The following is a 21,958-nucleotide window of genomic DNA, read 5'->3' on the forward strand; positions in this document are numbered from 1 at the left end:
TCAAAGCGATCAAATTAAGGCATACGCTCCCACCCTTATTAGCGTTTTGAACCTATTTGTAATACCGTCCAACCAAGGATCAAAAATATTGGCAACACTTGTGGGCAGATACAAATTTGACGTTATTTGGATGACTGGCCACTTAAAACGTGCAAACTTGCATTGAAAAAGGAGGTGTTTGATTGTCTCGTCATGAGTACAAAAAGAACACTTCTCACTCCCTTGCCAGTTACGCCGTGTGAGGTTGTCTTTAGTTAACACAACTCCCCTACGAAGATACCACATGAAGATTTTCACTTCTAGTGAAATCTTAGACTTCCAAATTTTCTTATTATTACTCGTTGATACCTCAGAATGCGAGAGTGCACGGTACATAGAGTCTACTGTGAAAGACCCTGATATAGTAAGGTTCCAGCAAAACACATCCCAAATGTGATGCCCGGATAATTAAGCTACAGTAAATCTCTGCTAATGATGCCACGTCATCATGATTACTGTTGTTAAACTTGTGTTTGTTCGAATCCGGTCCAAATTCAAATTTAAAAACAAAGTTTAAAGAAAATAAAGACCCCCTCACTGCCCTGGGCCTTAGGCCGAAGTGGCGGGCCCGGCAGCCCCGCCTACTCCCCCTCTCACCGTCGGCTTCTCCTGTTCGACCGACCGAGGGGCTGGCCCCGCCGGACCGCGTCGATGGCGACGCCTGGAAAGAATAAGGCCTCCACCGAGGCCTCCCCCAGATACTTCTCCCGCATCCGCCCCTCGCTCCTTCCCCATTCTTTCCCTCGCCTCGCCAAGATCAGCTCCACACCTGAGCCACCTCCTCGCCCCGACGCCCGAGGCCACTGCCTCACCTCGTCGGACCTCCCTCCATCGTCGCCACCCCGCCATAGCTTTGGCCACGGGGCCGTTCCTCCCTGTCCAGAAGCATTGCCGCCGTCTCCCACATCATCCACACCATCGAGCTAGAGCCAGGACGCCATCAAGCCGCCGCAATCGCCGTTCGCCTCCGTCGGCCGCCGTCTCTGCATCGTCGTCGATCCGCAGCTCCGGCACCGCCCCAGCCTCCCCAAGCACGCCGCCGAGCTCCGCGGTGAGCCCCAGATCTGTCCCCCTGTTTCCCCCCGTCGTCCCCTCGTCATAGATGCCATGTCTCGCCGCCGTCCGAGACAACGCTCACCGCACCGCGCCCGCATCCCACGAGCGCGTGGTCGCCACAACGTGGTCGCGTTTCCCGCCCCCGGGCCACACCCTGCTCGTCTCGGCCGCACCCTTGGCCGCCCCGGGTGCGTCTGCTGCGGCCCAGCCCCGCGTCGGCCTAGCCGACGCGCCCCAGCCCGCGCTTTGTGCGCCCTCCTGCGCTGCTCTGCTTCCTGTTGCGCCCGGCCTCGACCGCTGTTGCTCGCCGCTTCCTGTGCGTGCTCGCCGTTGCTCCCGCCTTCTTGCTACTGCTTGCCTCCCCCCGCGACTGCATCCACCGACGCCGGCTGCCCCGCTGACTGCCGCCGCCACCGCACCTCACCCATCGCTCGCCCGCGCCCATCCCGCGACCGCTCTCCGCACGCACGGTCCCCGCCCTCACTGGCCACGCGCCCGCTCGTTTGCTGCAGCCCCGACAGCCCCACGCACGACGCGCTAGCCGCGCCTAGGCCCCGGCGCACCTGTACCCCCTCGCCGCCGTTCATGCTGCCCCGGTCGCCATCGCCGACCGCCGTCGGCCCCAGGCCGCGTCGTGGTCACGGCCCCCGTCGGTGCTCTCTGTCGCCCCTGTGCGGGTGCGCGGGCGCCCGCACCCGATAACCCTCGCCCCGCGGGCCGTGTGCCATTGCCAGCGGCCCCCAGCACCCTGGCTCTTAAAAAAGATTTACAAAAAAGTATATAAAAATAAAAATATATAATTAATCAATCAACTTAATTAATTAGGTTTAATTAAACTAATTAAAGTTAATTAGCCTAATAACCTAATTAGATTAAATTAACCAGTTAGTTAATGAAACAGTCAATGACAAGGGGCCCCACCCCCTGTTGACCAGTCAAACGTTGACTGATCAACCGGGACCCCCTGGTCCACCTGTCAGCCTCTGGTACACTTCTGTGCACGCAGAGCTGGGTGCATCTAGCATTTAAGCATTATTTTCAAATTAATATTAATTTCAGAATATTGCTAAAATTTTAGTAATTAATATAAAATAAACCGTAGCTCGGATGAAAAAGTTTTATACATGAAAGTTGCTCAGAATGACGAGACGAATCCGGATACGTAGTCCGTTCGTCTGCCACACGTCCCTAGCATAGCGAGCATCGAACCTTTCCCCTCCGGTTCATCTGTCCGAAAATGCCAAACTTCGAGAAAGCATTCCCGTTATCCCCTTCGCCTGTAACGTGTAGCACCACGTTAGAACACGTCTAGCTCTGCCTGTTGTCCTGTTATGCACTTGTTTGCTATGTATTTACTGTTTTTCCTCCTCTTCTTTTCGGTAGACCCCGTGATGGCTGCCGATGCCGTTGTGATCGACTACGTCACCGACGACCCCTCCTTCTCGTCCGAGCAACCAGGCAAGCCCCCCCTTTGATCATCCTGATATCGTCCATTCCATTCTCTACTACTACTACTGCTACTACTGCTACTACTGCTACTGCTGCTGCTGCTGCTACTGCTGCTACTACTACTACTGCTGCTGCTACTGCTAATGCTACTGCTACTGCTACTGCTACTACTGCTGCTGCTACTACTACTACTACTATTACTACTACTACTGCTACTACTGCTACTACTCCTGCTCCTGCTACTACTGCTACTCCTGCTACTACTGCTACTGCTACTGCTGCTACTGCTACTGCTGCTACTGCTACTACTGCTACTACTACTACTGCTACTACTACTGCTACTGCTATTAGTACTGATCGTTGAGCATAATTATGAGAATATCTAGGTATGAACATGTATATAGGCATCACGTCCGAGACAAGTAGACCGACTCCTGCCTGCATCTACTACTATTACTCCACTCATTGGCCGCTATCCAGCATGCATCTAGAGTATTAAGTTAAAAACAGAGTAACGCCTTAAGCAAGATGACATGATATAGAGGGATAGACTCATGCAATATGAAGAAAACCCCATCTTGTTATCCTCGATGGCAACAATACAATACGTGCCTTGCTGCCCCTACTGTCACTAGGAAAGGACACCGCAAGATTGAACCCAAAGCTAAGCACTTCTCCCATTGCAAGAAAGATCAATCTAGTAGGCCAAACCAAACTGATAATTCGAAGAGACTTGCAAAGATAACCAATCATACATAAAAGAATTCAGAGAAGATTTAAATATTATTCATAGATAGACTTGATCATAAATCCATAATTCATCGGTCTCAACAAACACACCGCAAAAATAAGATTACATCGAATAGTTCTCCACAAGAGAGGGGGAAAACATTGTATTGAGATCCAAAAAGAGAGAAGAAGCCATCTAGCTACTAACTATAGGAGGAAGGAGTACGTCGGTGGAGCAACAGGGGGACCACGAGGGTGGAGGGCGCGCCTGGGGGGGGGGGTAGGCTCGCCCCCCTACCTCGTGGCCTCCTCTTTTCTTTCTTGACGTAGGGTCCAAGTCTCCCTGGTCTTGTTCGTTGAGAAAATCACGTTCCCGAAGGTTTCATTCCGTTTGGACTCCGTTTGATATTCCTTTTCTTCGAAACCCTAAAACAGGCAAAAAATAGCAATTCTGGGCTGGGCCTCCGGTTAATAGGTTAGTCCCAAAAATAATATAAAAATGGATAATAAGGCCCAATAATTTCCAAAACAGTAGATAATATAGCATGGAGCAATCAAAAATTATAGATACATTGGAGACGTATCAAGCATCCCCAAGCTTAATTCCTGCTCGTCCTCGAGTAGGTAAATGATAAAAACAGAATTTTTGATGCGGAGTGCTACTTGGCATAATTTTAATGTAATTCTTCTTAATTGTGGTATGAATATTCAGATCCGAAAGATTCAAGACAAAAGTTCATATTGACATAAAAATAATAATACTTCAAGCATACTAACAAAGCAATTATGTCTTCTCAAAATAACATGGCTAAAGAAAGTTATCCCTACAAAATCATATAGTCTGGCTATGCTCTATCTTCACCACACAAAATATTTAAATCATGCACAAACCCGATGACAAGCCCAGCAATTGTTTCATACTTTTGACATTCTCAAAACTTTTTCAATCTTCACGCAATACATGAGCGTGAGCCATGGATATAGCACTATAGGTGGAATAGAGTGGTGGTTATGGAGAAGACAAAAAGGAGAAGATAGTCTCACATCAACTAGGCGTACCAACGGGCTATGGAGATGCCCATCAATAGATATCAATGTGAGTGAGTAGGGATTGCCATGCAACGGATGCACTAGAGCTATAAGTGTATGAAAGCTCAAAAAGAAACTAAGTGGGTGTGCATCCAACTTGCTTGCTCATGAAGACCTAGGGCAATTAGAGGAAGCCCATCATTGGAATATACAAGCCAAGTTCTATAATGAAAGATTCTCACTAGTATATGAAAGTGATAACATGAGAGACTCTCTACTATGAAGATCATGGTGCTACTTTGAAGCACAAGTGTGGTCAAAGGATAGTAACATTGTCCTTCTCTCTTTTTCTCTCATTTTTTATTCATTTGGGCTTCTTTGGCCTCTTTTATTTATTTTTCGTCCGGAGTCTCATCCCGACTTGTGGGGGAATCATAGTCTCCATCATCCTTTCCTTACTGGGACAATGCTCTAATAATGATGATCATCACACTTTTATTTTTCTAACAACTCAACAATTACAACTCGATAACAGAACAGTGGAAAGTTGCATAGCAATATCTCGAAATGTCTATGGAAATTCCATAATAGGTAGGTATGGTGGGTGTATGATACCGGCGAAAGGTGCGCGGTATTAGAGAGGCTAGCAAAGGTGGAAGGGTGAGAGTGCGTATAATCCATGGAGTCAACATTAGTCATAAAGAACTCATATACTTATTGCCAAAATCTACAAGTTATCAAAGCAAAGTATTACGCACATGCTCCTAGGGGGATAGATTGGTAGGAAAAGACCATCGCTCGTCCCCGACCGCCACTCTTAAGGAAGACAATTAATAAATAAATCATGCTCCGACTTCATCACATAATGGTTCACCATACGTGCATGCTACGGGAATCACAAGCTTCAACACAAGTATTTCTTAAATTCACAACTACTCAATTAGCATGACTTTAATATCACCATCTCCATATCTCAAAACAATTATCAAGTATCAAACTTATCATAGTATTCAACACACTCATAAGAAAGTTTTATTATTAATCTTGTATACCAAGCATATTAGGATTTTAAGCAAATTACCATGCTATTTAAGACTCTAAAAATAATCTAAGTGAAGCATGAGAGATCAATAGTTTCTATAAAACAAATTCACGACCGTGCTCTAAAAGATATAAGTGAAGTACTAGAGCAAAATTATATAACTCAAAAGATATAAGCGAAGCACATAGAGTATTCTAACAAATTCCAAATCATGTATGGCTCTCTCAAAAGGAGTGTACAGAAAGGATGATTGTGGTAAAATAACAAGCAAAGACTCAAATAATACAAGACGCCCCAAGCAAAACAAATATCATGTGGCGAATAAAAATATAGCTCCAAGTAAAGTTACCGATAGAAGTAGACTAAAGAGGGGATGCCTTCCGGGGCATCCCCAAGCTTTGGCTTTTAGGTGTCCTTTGATTATCTTGGGGGTGCCATGGGCATCCCCAAGCTTATGTTCTTGCCACTCCTTGTTCCATAATCCATCAAATCTTTACCCAAAACTTGAAAACTTCACAACACAAAACTTAAAGTAGAAAATCTCGTGAGCTCCGTTAGCGAAAGAAAATAAAAGACCACTTCAAGGTACTGTAATGAACTCATTCTTTATTTATATTGGTGTTATACCTACTGTATTCCAACTTCTCTATGGTTTATAAACTATTTTACTAGCCATAGATTCATCAAAATAAGCAAACAACACACGAGAAACAGAATCTGTCAAAAACAGAACAGTCTGTATTAATCTGTAGCTAGCGCAAGATCTGGAACCCCCAAAATTCTAAAATAAATGGCTGGACGTGAGGAATTTATCTATTAATCATATGCAAAAATAATTAACTAAATATCACGTTCCAAATAAAAATGACAGCAGTTCTCGTGAGCGCTAAAGTTTCTGTTTTTTACAGCAAGTTCAACAAGACTTTCCCCAAGTCTTCCCAACGGTTCTACTTGGCACAAACACTAATTAAACACAAAAAACATAACCAAAATAGATTCTAAATTAATTATTTATTACTAAACAGGAGCAAAAAGCATGTAATAAAAATAAAATTGGGTTGCCTCTCAACAAGCGCTATCGTTTAACGCCCCTAGCTAGGCATAACAAGCAATAATAGATCTAGGTATTGCCATCTTTGGTAGGCAACCCATAAGTGGATCTCATAATAGATTCATAAGGTAATTTAATTTTGTTTCTAGGAAAGTGTTCCATGCCTTTCCTTAATGGAAATTGGAATCTAATATTTCCTTCCTTCATATCAATAATTGCACCGATCGTTCTAAGGAAAGGTCTACCAAGAATAATAGGACATGAAGGATTGCAATCTATGTGAAGAACAATAAAATCTGCGGGCACATAATTCCTATTTGCAACAATAAAAACATCATTAATTATTCCCATAGGTTTCTTAATAGTGGAATCCACAAGGTGCAAGTTTAGAGAGCAATCATTTAAATCACGGGAACCTAACAAATCACACAAAGCCTTTGGAATCATGGAAACACTAGCACCCAAATCACATAAAGCATAGCTTTCATGATCTTTAATTTTAATTTTAATAGTTGGTTCCCACTCATCATAAAGTTTTCTAGGGATAGAAACTTCCAATTCAAGTTTTTCTTCATAAGATTGCATCAAGGCATCAACGATATGTTTAGTAAACGCTTTATTTTGACTATAAGCATGAGGAGAATTTAGCACGGATTGCGACAAGGAAATAAAATCAATCAAAGAGCAATTTTCATAGTTAAATTCCTTGAAATCCATAATAGTGGGTTTAGCAACATCTAGGGTTTTAATTTCTTCAATCCCACTTTTATCAAATTTAGCATCAAGATCAACAAATTCCGAATTCTTGGAACGCCTTCTAGGTAAAGGTGGATCATATTCAGTCCCATTATCAAGATTCATATTGCAAAACAAAGATTTAATAGGGGACACATCAATAACTTTTAGATCTTCATCTTTATTTTCATAGGAACTAGAAGAACACGCTCTTATAAAGGCATCTTTCTTAGCACGCATCCTAGCGGTTCTTTATTTGCACTCATCAATGGAAATTCTCATGGCTTTGAGAGACTCATTGATATCATGCTTAGGTGGAATAGATCTAAGTTTCAAAGAATCAACATCAAGAGCAATTCTATCAACGTTCCTAGCCAAATCATCAATCTTAAGCAATTTTTCTTCAATCATAGCATTAAAATTCTTTTGCAAAGTAATAAATTCTTTAATATTAGATTCAAAATAAGAGGGAATCTTATTATCATTTCCATAAGAATTGTTGTAGGAATTACCATAATTATTAGAGGGATTACTAGGATAAGGCCGAGGATTAAAATTTCCCCTATACGTGTTGTTACCAAAATTGTTCCTACCAACAAAATTCACGTCCATAGATTCATTATTATTCTCAACCAAAGTAGACAAGGGAATATCATTAGGATCATAAGAAACACTCTTATTAGCAAATAATTTCATAAGTTCATCCATCTTTCCACTCAAAACATTAATTTCTTCTATCGCATGCACCTTTTTATTAGTAGATCTTTCAGTATGCCATTGAGAATAATTAACCATAATATTATCTAGGAGTTTAGTAGCTTCTCCTAAAGTGATTTCCATAAAAGTTCCTGCCGCGGCCGAATCTAAAAGATTTCTAGAAGCAAAATTCAATCCGGCATAAAAATTCTGAACAATCATCCACAAATTTAAACCATGAGTAGGGCAATTACGTATCATTAATTTCATTCTCTCCCAAGCTTGTGCAACATGTTCATGATCAAGTTGCTTAAAATTCATAATATCGTTTCTAAGAGAGATGATCTTAGTGGGAGGAAAATACTTAGCGATAAAAGCATCTTTGCACTTGTTCCATGAATCAATACTATTTTTAGACAAAGACGAAAACCAAGCTTTACCACGATCTCTAAGCGAAAAAGGAAATAGCTTCAATTTAACAATATCATTATCCACATCTTTCTTATTTTGCATATCACACAAATCAACGAAGCTATTTAGATGGCTAGCAACATCTTCACTAGGAAGGCCGGAAAACGGATCTTTCATGACAAGATTCAGCAAAGCAGTATTAATTTCACAAGATTCAGCATCGGTAAGAGGAGCAATCGGAGTGCTAATAAAATCATTGGTGTTGGTATTGGTGAAATCACACAATTTAGTATTATCTTGAGCCATTGTGACAAGCAAGAAAACTAACACACAAGCAAACAAAAAGCAAGCGGGCAAAAGGAGGCAAATAGGAAAGAGAGGGAGGATAGAGAGAGAGAGAGGGCGAATAAAACGGCAAGGGTGAAGTGGGGGAGAGGAAAACGAGAGGCAAATGGCAAATAATGTAATGCGGGAGATAAGGGTATGTGATGGGTACTTGGTATGTTGACTTTTGCATAGACCTCCCCGGCAACGGCGCCAGAAATCCTTCTTGCTAGCTCTTGAGCACTGCGTTGGTTTTCCTCGAAGAGGAAGGGATGATGCATCAAAGTAGCGTAAGTACTTCCCTCAGTTTTTGAGAACCAAGGTATCAATCCAGTAGGAGGCTACGCGCGAGTCCCTCGTACCTGCACGAAACAAATAAATCCTCGAAACCAACGCAAATAGGGGTTGTCAATTACTATAAGGCCACTTACGAGAGTGAGATCTGATAGATATGGTAAGATAATATTTTTGGTATTTTTATGATAAATATGCAAACTAAAATAAAGGCAAAGTAAATAGCAAAGGAAATAACTAAGTAGTAGGAGATTAATATGATAAAGATAGACCCCGGGGCCATAGGTTTCAGTAGTGGCTTCTCTCGAGAGCATAAGTATTCTATGGTGGGTGAACAAATTACTGTTGAGCAATTGACAAAATTGAGCATAATTATGAGAATATCTAGGTACGATCATCTATATAGGCATCACGTCCGAGACAAGTAGACCGACTCCTGCCTGCATCTACTACTATTACTCCACTCATCGACCGCTATCCAGCATGCATCTAGAGTATTAAGTTAAAAACAGAGTAACGCCTTAAGCAAGATGACATGATGTAGAGGGATAGACTTGTGCAATATGAAGAAAACCCCATCTTGTTATCCTCGATGGCAACAATACAATACGTGCCTTGCTGCCCTACTGTCACTGGGAAAGGACACCACAAGATTGAGCCCAAAGCTAACCACTTCTCCCATTGCAAGAAAGATCAATCTAGTAGGCCAAAACAAACTGATAATTCGAAGAGACTTGCAAAGATAACCAATCAAACATAAAAGAATTCAGAGAAGATTCAAATATTATTCATAGATAGACTTGATCATAAACCCACAATTCATCGGTCTCAACAAACACACCGCAAAAAGAAGATTACATCGAATAGTTCTCCACAAGAGAGGGGGAGAACATTGTATTGAGATCCAAAAAGAGAGAAGAAGCCATCTAGCTACTAACTATGGACCCGTAGGTCTGAGGGGAACTACTCACACTTCATCGGAGGGGCTATGGTGTTGATGTAGAAGCCCTCCGTGATCGATGCCCCCTCCGGCGGAGCTCCGGAACAGGCCCCAAGATGGGATCTCGTGGATACAGAAAGTTGAGGCGCTGGAATTAGGGTTTTAGCTCTGTATCTGATCGTTTGGGTGTAAGTAGGTATATATAGGAGGAAGGAATACGTCCGTGGAGCAACAGGGGCCCACGAGGGTGGAGGGTGCGCCTGGAGGGGGGGGAGGGGGGTAGGCGCGCCCCCTACCTCATGGCCTCCTCTTTTCTTTCTTGACGTAGGGTCCAAGTCTCCCTGGTCTTGTTCGTTGAGAAAATCACGTTCCCGAAGGTTTCATTCCGTTTGGACTCCGTTTGATATTCCTTTTCTTCGAAACCCTAAAACAGGCAAAAAACATCAATTCTGGGCTGGGCCTCCGGTTAATAGGTTAGTCCCAAAAATAATATAAAAGTGGATAATAAAGCCCAATAATTTCCAAAACAGTAGATAATATAGCATGGAGCAATCAAAAATTATAGATACGTTGGAGACGTATCAAGCATCCCCAAGCTTAATTCCTGCTCCTTCTCGAGTAGGTAAATGATAAAAACAGAATTTTTGATGCGGAGTGCTACTTGGCATAATTTTAATGTAATTCTTCTTAATTGTGGTATGAATATTCAGATCCGAAAGATTCAAGACAAAATTTCATATTGACATAAAAATAATAATACTTCAAGCATACTTTATGTCTTCTCAAAATAACATGGCTAAAGAAAGTTATCCCTACAAAATCATATAGTCTGGCTATGCTCTATCTTCACTACACAAAATATTTAAATCATGCACAACCCCGATGACAAGCCAAGCAATTGTTTCATACTTTTGACATTCTCAAAACTTTTTCAATCTTCACGCAATACATGAGCGTGAGCCATGGATATAGCACTATAGGTGGAATAGAGTGGTGGTTGTGGAGAAGGCAAAAAGGAGAAGATAGTCTCACATCAACTAGGCGTATCAACGGGCTATGGAGATGACCATCAATAGATATCAATGTGAGTGAGTAGGGATTGCCATGCAATGGATGCACTAGAGCTATAAGTATATGAAAGCTCAAAAAGAAACTAAGTGGGTGTGCATCCAACTTGCTTGCTCATGAAGACCTAGGGCAATTTGAGGAAGCCCATCATTGGAATATACAAGCCAAGTTCTATAATGAAAGATTCCCACTAGTATATGAAAGTGATAACATGAGAGACTCTCTACTATGAAGATCATGGTGCTACTTTGAAGCACAAGTGTGGTAAAAGGATTGTAACATTGTCCCTTCTCTCTTTTTCTCTCATTTTTTATTCATTTGGGCTTCTTTGGCCTCTTTTATTTATTTTTCGTCCGGACTCTTATCCCGACTTATGGGGGAATCATAGTCTCCAACACCCTTTCCTTACTGGGACAATGCTCTAATAATGATGATCATCACACTTTTATTTTTCTTACAACTCAACAATTATAACTCGATAACAGAACAGTGGAAAGTTGCATGGCAATATATCTCGGAATGTCTATGGAAATGCCATAATAGGTAGGTATGGTGGGTGTATGATACCGGCGAAAGGTGCGCGGTATTAGAGAGGCTAGCAAAGGTGGAAGGGTGAGAGTGCGTATAATCCATGGAGTCAACATTAGTCATAAAGAACTCATATACTTATTGCCAAAATCTACAAGTTATCAAAGCAAAGTATTACGCACATGCTCCTAGGGGGATAGATTGGTAGGAAAAGACCATCGCTCGTCCCCGACCGCCACTCATAAGGAAGAAAATCAATAAATAAATCATGCTCCGACTTCATCACATAACGGTTCACCATACGTGCATGCTACGGGAATCACAAGCTTCAACACAAGTATTTCTTAAATTCACAACTACTCAACTAGCATGACTTTAATATCACCATCTCCATATCTCAAAACAATTATCAAGTATCAAACTTATCATAGTATTCAACACACTCATAAGAAAGTTTTATTATTAATCTTGTATACCAAACACATTAGGATTTTAAGCAAATTACCATGCTATTTAAGACTCTCAAAATAATCTAAGTGAAGCATGAGAGATCAATAGTTTCTTTAAAACAAATTCACCACCGTGTTCTAAAAGATATAAGTGAAGTACTAGAGCAAAATTATATAACTCAAAAGATATAAGCGAAGCACATAGAGTATTCTAACAAATTCCAAATCATGTATGGCTCTCTCAAAAGGAGTGTACAGAAAGGATGATTGTGGTAAAATAACAAGCAAAGACTCAAATAATACAAGACGCCCCAAGCAAAACAAATATCATGTGGCGAATAAAAATATAGCTCCAAGTAAAGTTACCGATAGAAGTAGACTAAAGAGGGGATGCCTTCCGGGGCATCCCCAAGCTTTGGCTTTTAAGTGTCCTTTGATTATCTTGGGGGTGCCATGGGCATCCCCAAGCTTATGTTCTTGCCACTCCTTGTTCCATAATCCATCAAATCTTTACCCAAAACTTGAAAACTTCACAACACAAAACTTAAAGTAGAAAATCTCGTGAGCTCCGTTAGCGAAAGAAAATAAAAGGCCACTTCAAGGTACTGTAATGAACTCATTCTTTATTTATATTGGTGTTATACCTACTGTATTACAACTTCTCTATGGTTTATAAACTATTTTACTAGCCATAGATTCATCAAAATAAGCAAACAACACAAGAGAAACAGAATCTGTCAAAAACAGAACAGTCTGTATTAATCTGTAGCTAGCGCAAGATCTGGAACCCCAAAAATTCTAAAATAAATGGCTGGACGTGAGGAATTTATCTATTAATCATATGCAAAAATAATTAACTAAATATCACGTTCCAAATAAAAATGACAGCAGTTCTCGTGAGCGCTAAAGTTTCTGTTTTTTACAGCAAGTTCAACAAGACTTTCCCCAAGTCTTCCCAACGGTTCTACTTGGCACAAACACTAATTAAACACAAAAAACATAACCAAAATAGATTCTAAATTAATTATTTATTACTAAACAGGAGCAAAAAGCATGTAATAAAAATAAAATTGGGTTGCCTCTCAACAAGCGCTATCGTTTAACGCCCCTAGCTAGGCATAACAAGCAATAATAGATCTAGGTATTGCCATCTTTGGTAGGCAACCCATAAGTGGATCTCATAATAGATTCATAAGGTAATTTAATTTTGTTTCTAGGAAAGTGTTCCATGCCTTTCCTTAATGGAAATTGGAATCTAATATTTCCTTCCTTCATATCAATAATTGCACCGATCGTTCTAAGGAAAGGTCTACCAAGAATAATAGGACATGAAGGATTGCAATCTATGTGAAGAACAATAAAATCTGCGGGCACATAATTCCTATTTGCAACAATAAAAACATCATTAATTATTCCCATAGGTTTCTTAATAGTGGAATCCACAAGGTGCAAGTTTAGAGAGCAATCATTTAAATCACGGGAACCTAACAAATCACACAAAGCCTTTGGAATCATGGAAACACTAGCACCCAAATCACATAAAGCATAGCTTTCATGATCTTTAATTTTAATTTTAATAGTTGGTTCCCACTCATCATAAAGTTTTCTAGGGATAGAAACTTCCAATTCAAGTTTTTCTTCATAAGATTGCATCAAGGCATCAACGATATGTTTAGTAAACGCTTTATTTTGACTATAAGCATGAGGAGAATTTAGCACGGATTGCGACAAGGAAATAAAATCAATCAAAGAGCAATTTTCATAGTTAAATTCCTTGAAATCCATAATAGTGGGTTTAGCAACATCTAGGGTTTTAATTTCTTCAATCCCACTTTTATCAAATTTAGCATCAAGATCAACAAATTCCGAATTCTTGGAACGCCTTCTAGGTAAAGGTGGATCATATTCAGTCCCATTATCAAGATTCATATTGCAAAACAAAGATTTAATAGGGGACACATCAATAACTTTTAGATCTTCATCTTTATTTTCATAGGAACTAGAAGAACACGCTCTTATAAAGGCATCTTTCTTAGCACGCATCCTAGCGGTTCTTTATTTGCACTCATCAATGGAAATTCTCATGGCTTTGAGAGACTCATTGATATCATGCTTAGGTGGAATAGATCTAAGTTTCAAAGAATCAACATCAAGAGCAATTCTATCAACGTTCCTAGCCAAATCATCAATCTTAAGCAATTTTTCTTCAATCATAGCATTAAAATTCTTTTGCAAAGTAATAAATTCTTTAATATTAGATTCAAAATAAGAGGGAATCTTATTATCATTTCCATAAGAATTGTTGTAGGAATTACCATAATTATTAGAGGGATTACTAGGATAAGGCCGAGGATTAAAATTTCCCCTATACGTGTTGTTACCAAAATTGTTCCTACCAACAAAATTCACGTCCATAGATTCATTATTATTCTCAACCAAAGTAGACAAGGGCATATCATTAGGATCATAAGAAACACTCTTATTAGCAAATAATTTCATAAGTTCATCCATCTTTCCACTCAAAACATTAATTTCTTCTATCGCATGCACCTTTTTATTAGTAGATCTTTCAGTATGCCATTGAGAATAATTAACCATAATATTATCTAGGAGTTTAGTAGCTTCTCCTAAAGTGATTTCCATAAAAGTTCCTGCCGCGGCCGAATCTAAAAGATTTCTAGAAGCAAAATTCAATCCGGCATAAAAATTCTGAACAATCATCCACAAATTTAAACCATGAGTAGGGCAATTACGTATCATTAATTTCATTCTCTCCCAAGCTTGTGCAACATGTTCATGATCAAGTTGCTTAAAATTCATAATATCGTTTCTAAGAGAGATGATCTTAGTGGGAGGAAAATACTTAGCGATAAAAGCATCTTTGCACTTGTTCCATGAATCAATACTATTTTTAGACAAAGACGAAAACCAAGCTTTACCACGATCTCTAAGCGAAAAAGGAAATAGCTTCAATTTAACAATATCATTATCCACATCTTTCTTCTTTTGCATATCACACAAATCAACGAAGCTATTTAGATGGCTAGCAACATCTTCACTAGGAAGGCCGGAAAACGGATCTTTCATGACAAGATTCAGCAAAGCAGTATTAATTTCACAAGATTCAGCATCGGTAAGAGGAGCAATCGGAGTGCTAATAAAATCATCGTTGTTGGTATTGGTGAAGTAACACAATTTAGTATTATCTTGAGCCGTCGTGACAAGCAAGCAAACTAACACACAAGCAAACAAAAAGCAAGCGGGCAAAAGGAGGCAAATAGGAAAGAGAGGGAGGATAGAGAGAGAGAGAGGGCGAATAAAAAGGCAAGGGTGAAGTGGGGGAGAGGAAAATGAGAGGCAAATGGAAAATAATGTAATGCGGGTGATAAGGGTATGTGATGGGTACTTGGTATGTTGACTTTTGCGTAGACTTCCCCGGCAACGGCGCCAAAAATCCTTCTTGCTAGCTCTTGAGCACTGCGTTGGTTTTCCACGAAGAGGAAGGGATGATGCAGCAAAGTAGCGTAAGTATTTCCCTCAGTTTTTGAGAACCAAGGTATCAATCCAGTAGGAGGCTACGCGCGAGTCCCTCATACCTGCACAAAACAAATATATCCTCGCAACCAACGCAAATAGGGGTTGTCAATTACTATAAGGCCACTTACGAGAGTGAGATCTGATAGATATGGTAAGATAGTATTTTTGGTATTTTTATGATAAAGATGCAAAGTAAAATAAAGGCAAAGTAAATAGCAAAGGAAATAACTAAGTAGTAGGAGATTAATATGATAAAGATAGACCCGGGGGCCATAGGTTTCACTAGTGGCTTCTCTCGAGAGCATAAGTATTCTACGGTGGGTGAACAAATTACTGTTGAGCAATTGACAAAATTGAGCATAATTATGAGAATACCTAGGTACGATCATCTATATAGGCATCACGTCCGAGACAAGTAGACCGACTCCTGCCTGCATCTACTACTATTACTCCACTCATCGACCGCTATCCAGCATGCATCTAGAGTATTAAGTTAAAAACAGAGTAACGCCTTAAGCAAGATGACATGATGTAGAGGGATAGACTTGTGCAATATGAAGAAAACCCCATCTTGTTATCCTCGATGGCAACAATACAATACGTGCCTTGCTGCCCTACTGTCACTGGGAAAGGACACCACAAGATTGAGCCCAAAGCTAACCACTTCTCCCATTGCAAGAAAGATCAATCTAGTAGGCCAAAACAAACTGATAATTCGAAGAGACTTGCAAAGATAACCAATCAAACATAAAAGAATTCAGAGAAGATTCAAATATTATTCATAGATAGACTTGATCATAAACCCACAATTCATCGGTCTCAACAAACACACCGCAAAAAGAAGATTACATCAAATAGTTCTCCATAAGAGAGGGGGAGAACATTGTATTGAGATCCAAAAAGAGAGAAGAAGCCATCTAGCTACTAACTATGGACTCGTAGGTCTGAGGCGAACTACTCACACTTCATCGGAGGGGCTATGGTGTTGATGTACAAGCCCTCCACGATCGATGCCCCCTCCGGCGGAGCTCCGGAATAGGCCCCAAGATGGGAGCAATTCTGGGTTGGGCCTCCGGTTAGTAGGTTAGTCCCAAAAATAATAAAAAAGTGGATAATAAAGCCCAATAATGTCCAAAACAGTAGATAATATAGCATGGAGCAATCAAAAATTATAGATACGTTGGAGACGTATCAAGGCCCCTGGCTTGTAATGTAAAGCTTGTATTATTTTATTTGTGTCTAGAGTTGTGTTGTGATATCTTCCCGTGAGTCCCTGATCTTGATCGTACACATTTGCGTGTATGATTAGTGTACGGTCGAATCGGGGGCGTCACACCGACCTTGTGTCAGGATAATCGAAACCAGCCGGGATAAAAGATTATGCCATGACACAAGTCGAGGGCCAATCAAATCCTGCCTGAACGAAATTTTCAGCAGGGAAGAACCAAGCACGTGCGCAATAGTATTATTCTTATTGCGAGCGGGGATCTTTTTTTGCGGGAAATCAACAAATGGGATCTTGAGGCTGTGAGAGTTTTCGATTGATCAAAGTCCCAATTGGAAGGAGAGTGGGAAAGACTGATAGTAGACAAGTTTGCAATATTTTCAGATTTTTTTGTGAGAAAATTTCCAATCTATTCATCTTCAATCATGTCAGTACAATGAACACCAGATATAATAAAAATTACATCCAGATCCGTAGACCACCTAGTGACGACTACAAGCACTGAAGCGAGCCGAAGACGCGCCGCCGTCATCGCCCCTCCCTTGCCGGAGCCGGCAAACTTGTTGTAGTAGACAGTCGGAAAGTCGTCGTGCTAAGACCCCAAAGGACCAGCACACTAGAACAACAACCGTTGCTGATGAATAATAGCATAGATCGAAAGGATCCAACCTGAAGAAACACAAAGGTAGATGAACTACGACCAGATCCGAGCAAATCCACAAAGGACAGATCCATCGGAGACACACCTCCACACACCCACAGACGATGCTAGACACACCACTAGGACGGGGGATAAGCGGGGAGAACCTTATTCCATCTTCAGGGAGCCGTTACCATTTCGTCTTCCTGAGCAGGACACAAACCCTAAAAAGACTCGCAGGAACACCTAAAAACAGAGCCCTCCCGCCGGTAAGGGTCGGGGTCCACCGGATCGCCATGGCCCTAAGGCCACCGGAGGCGAGGCGGACCGCCAACGGGATACGAGGAACCCTAAGTTTTTCTTGGGGTACGAGGATTTACGTGCTACTGCAATATTTTGAGATTGTCTATATATTCAACTAGATAATACCTCACGTGTTTCTGTTGAAATTCGAAGCAATAGATTTATGAATAATAGAAAAGGAATATATGAGAGCAATACACTTCACATTCTCACCATGTTCGTGGAGGGTGGATGCACGTTATAGTGTCTTTTCACCTTATAACCTCGGTGAAATGATGTCTTGCTAATAAAATAAGAATGGTGATGTGGAGGTTTTGCAACTGTTCAAAAATGAAATGCGGAGAGCTTGCATTTGCTAGAAAAATAACCAGGTTATAACTATTTGAGAATATGTGAAGAAGGAATAAATTTTGTGTGTGTGCTGTGTGTGTGTGTGGGGTGGGGGGGTGGGGTGAATGGAGAATCTTTATTGTTAATGGAACAATCTTTTTTCCAAAAAAAATCTGCTATTGGAAATAAAAAATAATGGTTAATGTTTGGCAAATCCATATATAGTTTTTCGGAAACACTAACGCCCACACGTGTGGGCGTTTGCATCTCGCCCACACGCGTGGATCCGCGTTCGTTTATGGGTGCACGAATCTTGGCATGTTTGTGGTGCCACATAGGACTGGGCTGGTGTGTGGCATTCACCCGGTCGCCCACACGTCCGTTTCACCACATGAAAGGGCCGGTGTGTGGGCGTTTAGCAGTTCGCCCACACGCCAGTTTTCACTCACGCACAAAGACTGGTGTGTGTGCATTTGTCATCTTGCCCACACGCCCGTCTCCTCTCCCACATCCAAGCTGTCAGTTGTCATGCGCTTTGCAGTGTACATGGTGCCCTAGTGTGCTTGTAAGCAGATGTCAACTCTCTCTTTTTTTTACCCGAACATGTCAGTTGCCATATATTTTGCAGGGTACACGGCAACTGCCCTAGTGTGCTTGTAAGCAGATGGCAACTCTCTGTTTTACCCGAACATGTTGTTTTGTCATGTCTCTTTGTAGTGCTACATGGCAACTGCCTAGTGTTAGTAGGTGGAAACTCCTAAGGTTTTCAAATCACGACAACTGTAGTAAACCAGACCATACATGGCAACTGCTTAGTGTTAGTAGGTGGCAACCTCTAAAGTTTTCAAATCATGGCAACTATAGTAAACCAGACCATACATGGCAACATTTGTAGTTGTCCAAAATGCCATCTGGCACTTGACCTGAGATGGCAACTGCAGTTGAGAAACCATGGCAACTGTAGTTCAGCGACATGGCAACTACAGGTAAACGGATATTGAAGAGGGTCCGGACCATGGCAACTACGGGGACGCGTGGTGACTGTCACGCTGGGCGTGAGGGATTGTGAGGTAGGTGGCTGAGAGAGGTCGTGTGGGCGTTATGCATTTTGCCCACACGTAGGCATGTGAGAGGGACCGCTAGGAAAAAAGAGAGGTGTGTGGGCATTAGTTGTTTTGCCCACACGTAGGCGTGTGGGCTGGTCCTCTTAGAAATCACACAAGACGTGTGGGTAGACTCCTTAACACCCACATGTGTGGCAGTTATCGTCGTCCTATTTTTTTGCCAAAAAAATCCATATATAGTTGAAAAAGGTAGTTTTCTGGTGCACACCTATTATGAGAGTCTACCCTTATGTTCAGATGATTTTGGTTTTTAGACCTTAGCACCATCTGAGATTAACTGTTGGGCGAAGTATAAGGCCTAGGGAGGAGGGGGGTGAGGGTTGAGTAATCCTATCAACAATTTATATTTCAATCTATGCTCATAGGTGTATGATGTCTGTGCATGCATTCATATGGATGAGTGTATGCGAGCGTTTGCATTTGTATTGTGTTTAAAAAGGAGATCATATGTTTAATTATTTAGAATTCTCTGAGCAGTCTCGCAATGCACTCCTATCACAGCGGCATATTGTTCTAACCCGCGATGCACTCGACTTTCCGGAAACACAAAAAAGGAAGCAACAAGAAGTTGGCCCATGGGGAGCTTTCTACAAGTGTCGTGTCTCCTCCTGCCGCCCTGCTCACCGTCGCTGCATCCATCAGTAGTGGGCGGACACAACCACACCATCACTATCCGCTAATCCACGGGAAGAACGTTGCGCCTTAGGCCAGGCGAAATTCCGAGTCCACGCACAAGAAGTGTAAGGTTCCTTGTGTTAGCACTAATCTTGGTATCAAAACAAAACCATGGTCAAACATGGCTCACTTAGGTGCTTGCAAATTTAAATATAAAATAGGAACAAAAACCAAAACTGATTTTTTTTCTGACATGAAACATGGTCAAACATATTAGGTTCTTGCAAAATTTCGTCCACAAATATCATTTGTGGAGCCATAGACACAAAAAAGAAAATCAGTGGTCATAGTTTTGAACACTTTTGAGCAGTAATTTTGTTGTTTTTGTTTTGAGCTCCTCAAATGTTATTAGTAGACAAATTTTTGCAAGCACCTAATATGTTTGATGTCAAAAACTTTCAGATTTTTCTATTTTTCTATATTTTTTGCAAACTGTTCACCCGAGTGTAGGTGCACCATTGAGCAGCCGCACCTTTCTCGGTAACTTTCCTTTATGTTACTTGGCAGTTTCCAGGAGACCATGCTACTGAAATGTATCATCTGATGTAACGAATCTCTGTTGTATTGCTGATGCTATCGGGGTTCTCTTCTGATTAACACTAGAGTGTTAACTTTCATTTCCTACTGTGATCATGTGGTGTGGTGTGGTCTTCTGCAGTTCAATTTGATGTTAATTGTGGGGCACACTCAGAATAATATTTTACTCCATCGATCTGAATTAATTGACGTAACCTCTATACAATGTCCTTTGAATCAGGGAGTACATAACTTTCAGTTTGCTGGTAAATGCAGCAAATTTCATGTGGAGGGAGCACTGTAATAATAATGTGATAGCATCACTTTTTAGTCAATGCTATACAGTAGGCAAGCTACTATTAGTTAAGTAGATGTAATGGGAAAATCAAAATTTGCAATTTGTACACACACTTTCTGGAAAGGGGTCTGGGTTCGCCTAACCGGCAAGTTGATGTTTAGATGACAAAACATTGATTCAATTTGACAGTAGAAACTTGGATTGGTAACTAGTCTCATCCACTATATAAATTAAACATGGCTTGGTAACTAGTCTCTCTACTGCATAATGCAGAAGGAAGGGATCGGTGGCCTTTACAAGGGGCTTGGACCTAGTTGCGTCAAGCTTATTCCCGTGGCAGGGATCTCATTCATGTGTTATGAGGCCTACAAGAAGATACTGGTCGAAGCTGAGGAGCAGAGACAGCCTGCGGGGTCGAGTCCTTAAGAAGAGGCGGCAAGAAACCCTACCCCCACCGCCGGGCAAGTCCATCCTCCCCCTCCCCTCCGTCGCCGCTAGAGCAGGTCACCGGGCGAAGCCCCAGGTGGCTGATGGCGGTAGTGGAGGCTCCCTTCCCTCTCATGTCAGATCAGGTGAGGCGGGTCACCCATGGCGCCGGGGCGCTCTCCCCCTATTTGGGTCGCGGCGGCGCGTCCAGGCGACGGTGCAAGATGGCGGCATGGTGTTGGGCAGGGGCGGTGGAGCTGCTAGGCTCTGAGGAAGATTTGGTGGCGTCGGTCGTTCGATGGGCTCGCAGGGTCATGGCGGCCTTGGTCGCGGTGGCCCGCGGCTCGGCCTGTCGGCGGCGGCGGCCCTGGAAGGTGGCGACAGGTGAAACTCAGGCTTCCCGCGGCGGCATGGCATGGTGCTGTCTCTATCCAAGGCGGATATGCATCGCCGATCTCGTGGTTTTGCTGTGGATTGGTTCAGATCAGAGACGGTGATGAGTGTGCGGGATCACCTCGGCGACTCTCGCGGTTTGGCGAGGTGGGGTGAGAGCCCTACTCCCAGGCTCCAGTGGTGGCGCACTCAGGAAGTGGCCGGTGGGCCAGGGCTCCTACGGTGGCTCTGTTGTTGCGGTTAGTCGCCAGATCTAGGCGGCTAGATCTGGGGCTTAGAAGGCGGTCGAGATAGTGCACATGTTGTTGGGTGGATTTCTTGGGACGGATCCGGGTGAAAACTTGGTCTTCGGTCGTTGGCCGGAGCCGGTGATGACGATGCCCTTATCATCGTTTCCCTCATGAAGGCCTCATCAAGGTGAAGCTTCCAACCCCACCCAATACCTCTGGGGGAAACCCTAGATTAGCTGATCGGATGACGGCAGCATTCATGTGTCGTTACCCCCTTGGGGGCGGCATTCTTGGAGAGGCACTCGGGCTCGAGGCACCAGTAGATGGGTTCTTCGATGGAGCGGTGTTTATTTCTACATATTCATGGCAGCGGTTCTCGGTGGCATGGAGCAGTGGAGGCTTGGCATCAGATGTGTGGCGA

General features: G+C 42.2%; 1 long non-coding RNA gene across 1 annotated transcript; it reads left to right on the forward strand.

The window, feature by feature from the left end:
• The first annotated feature begins 744 nt into the window (after positions 1 to 744).
• On the forward strand, positions 745 to 20,291 carry LOC147960435 (uncharacterized). The gene is made up of 3 exons (XR_015611095.1): positions 745 to 1,090; positions 2,479 to 2,553; positions 19,501 to 20,291. It is a non-coding gene; the product is annotated as an uncharacterized LOC147960435 (long non-coding RNA).
• The last annotated feature ends 1,667 nt before the right edge of the window (positions 20,292 to 21,958 follow it).

The sequence above is a fragment of the Triticum urartu genome, chromosome 7A (genome assembly GCF_056163025.1).
Source record: "Triticum urartu cultivar PI428250 chromosome 7A, HENAU_Tu73, whole genome shotgun sequence".
NCBI lineage: Eukaryota > Viridiplantae > Streptophyta > Magnoliopsida > Poales > Poaceae > Triticum > Triticum urartu.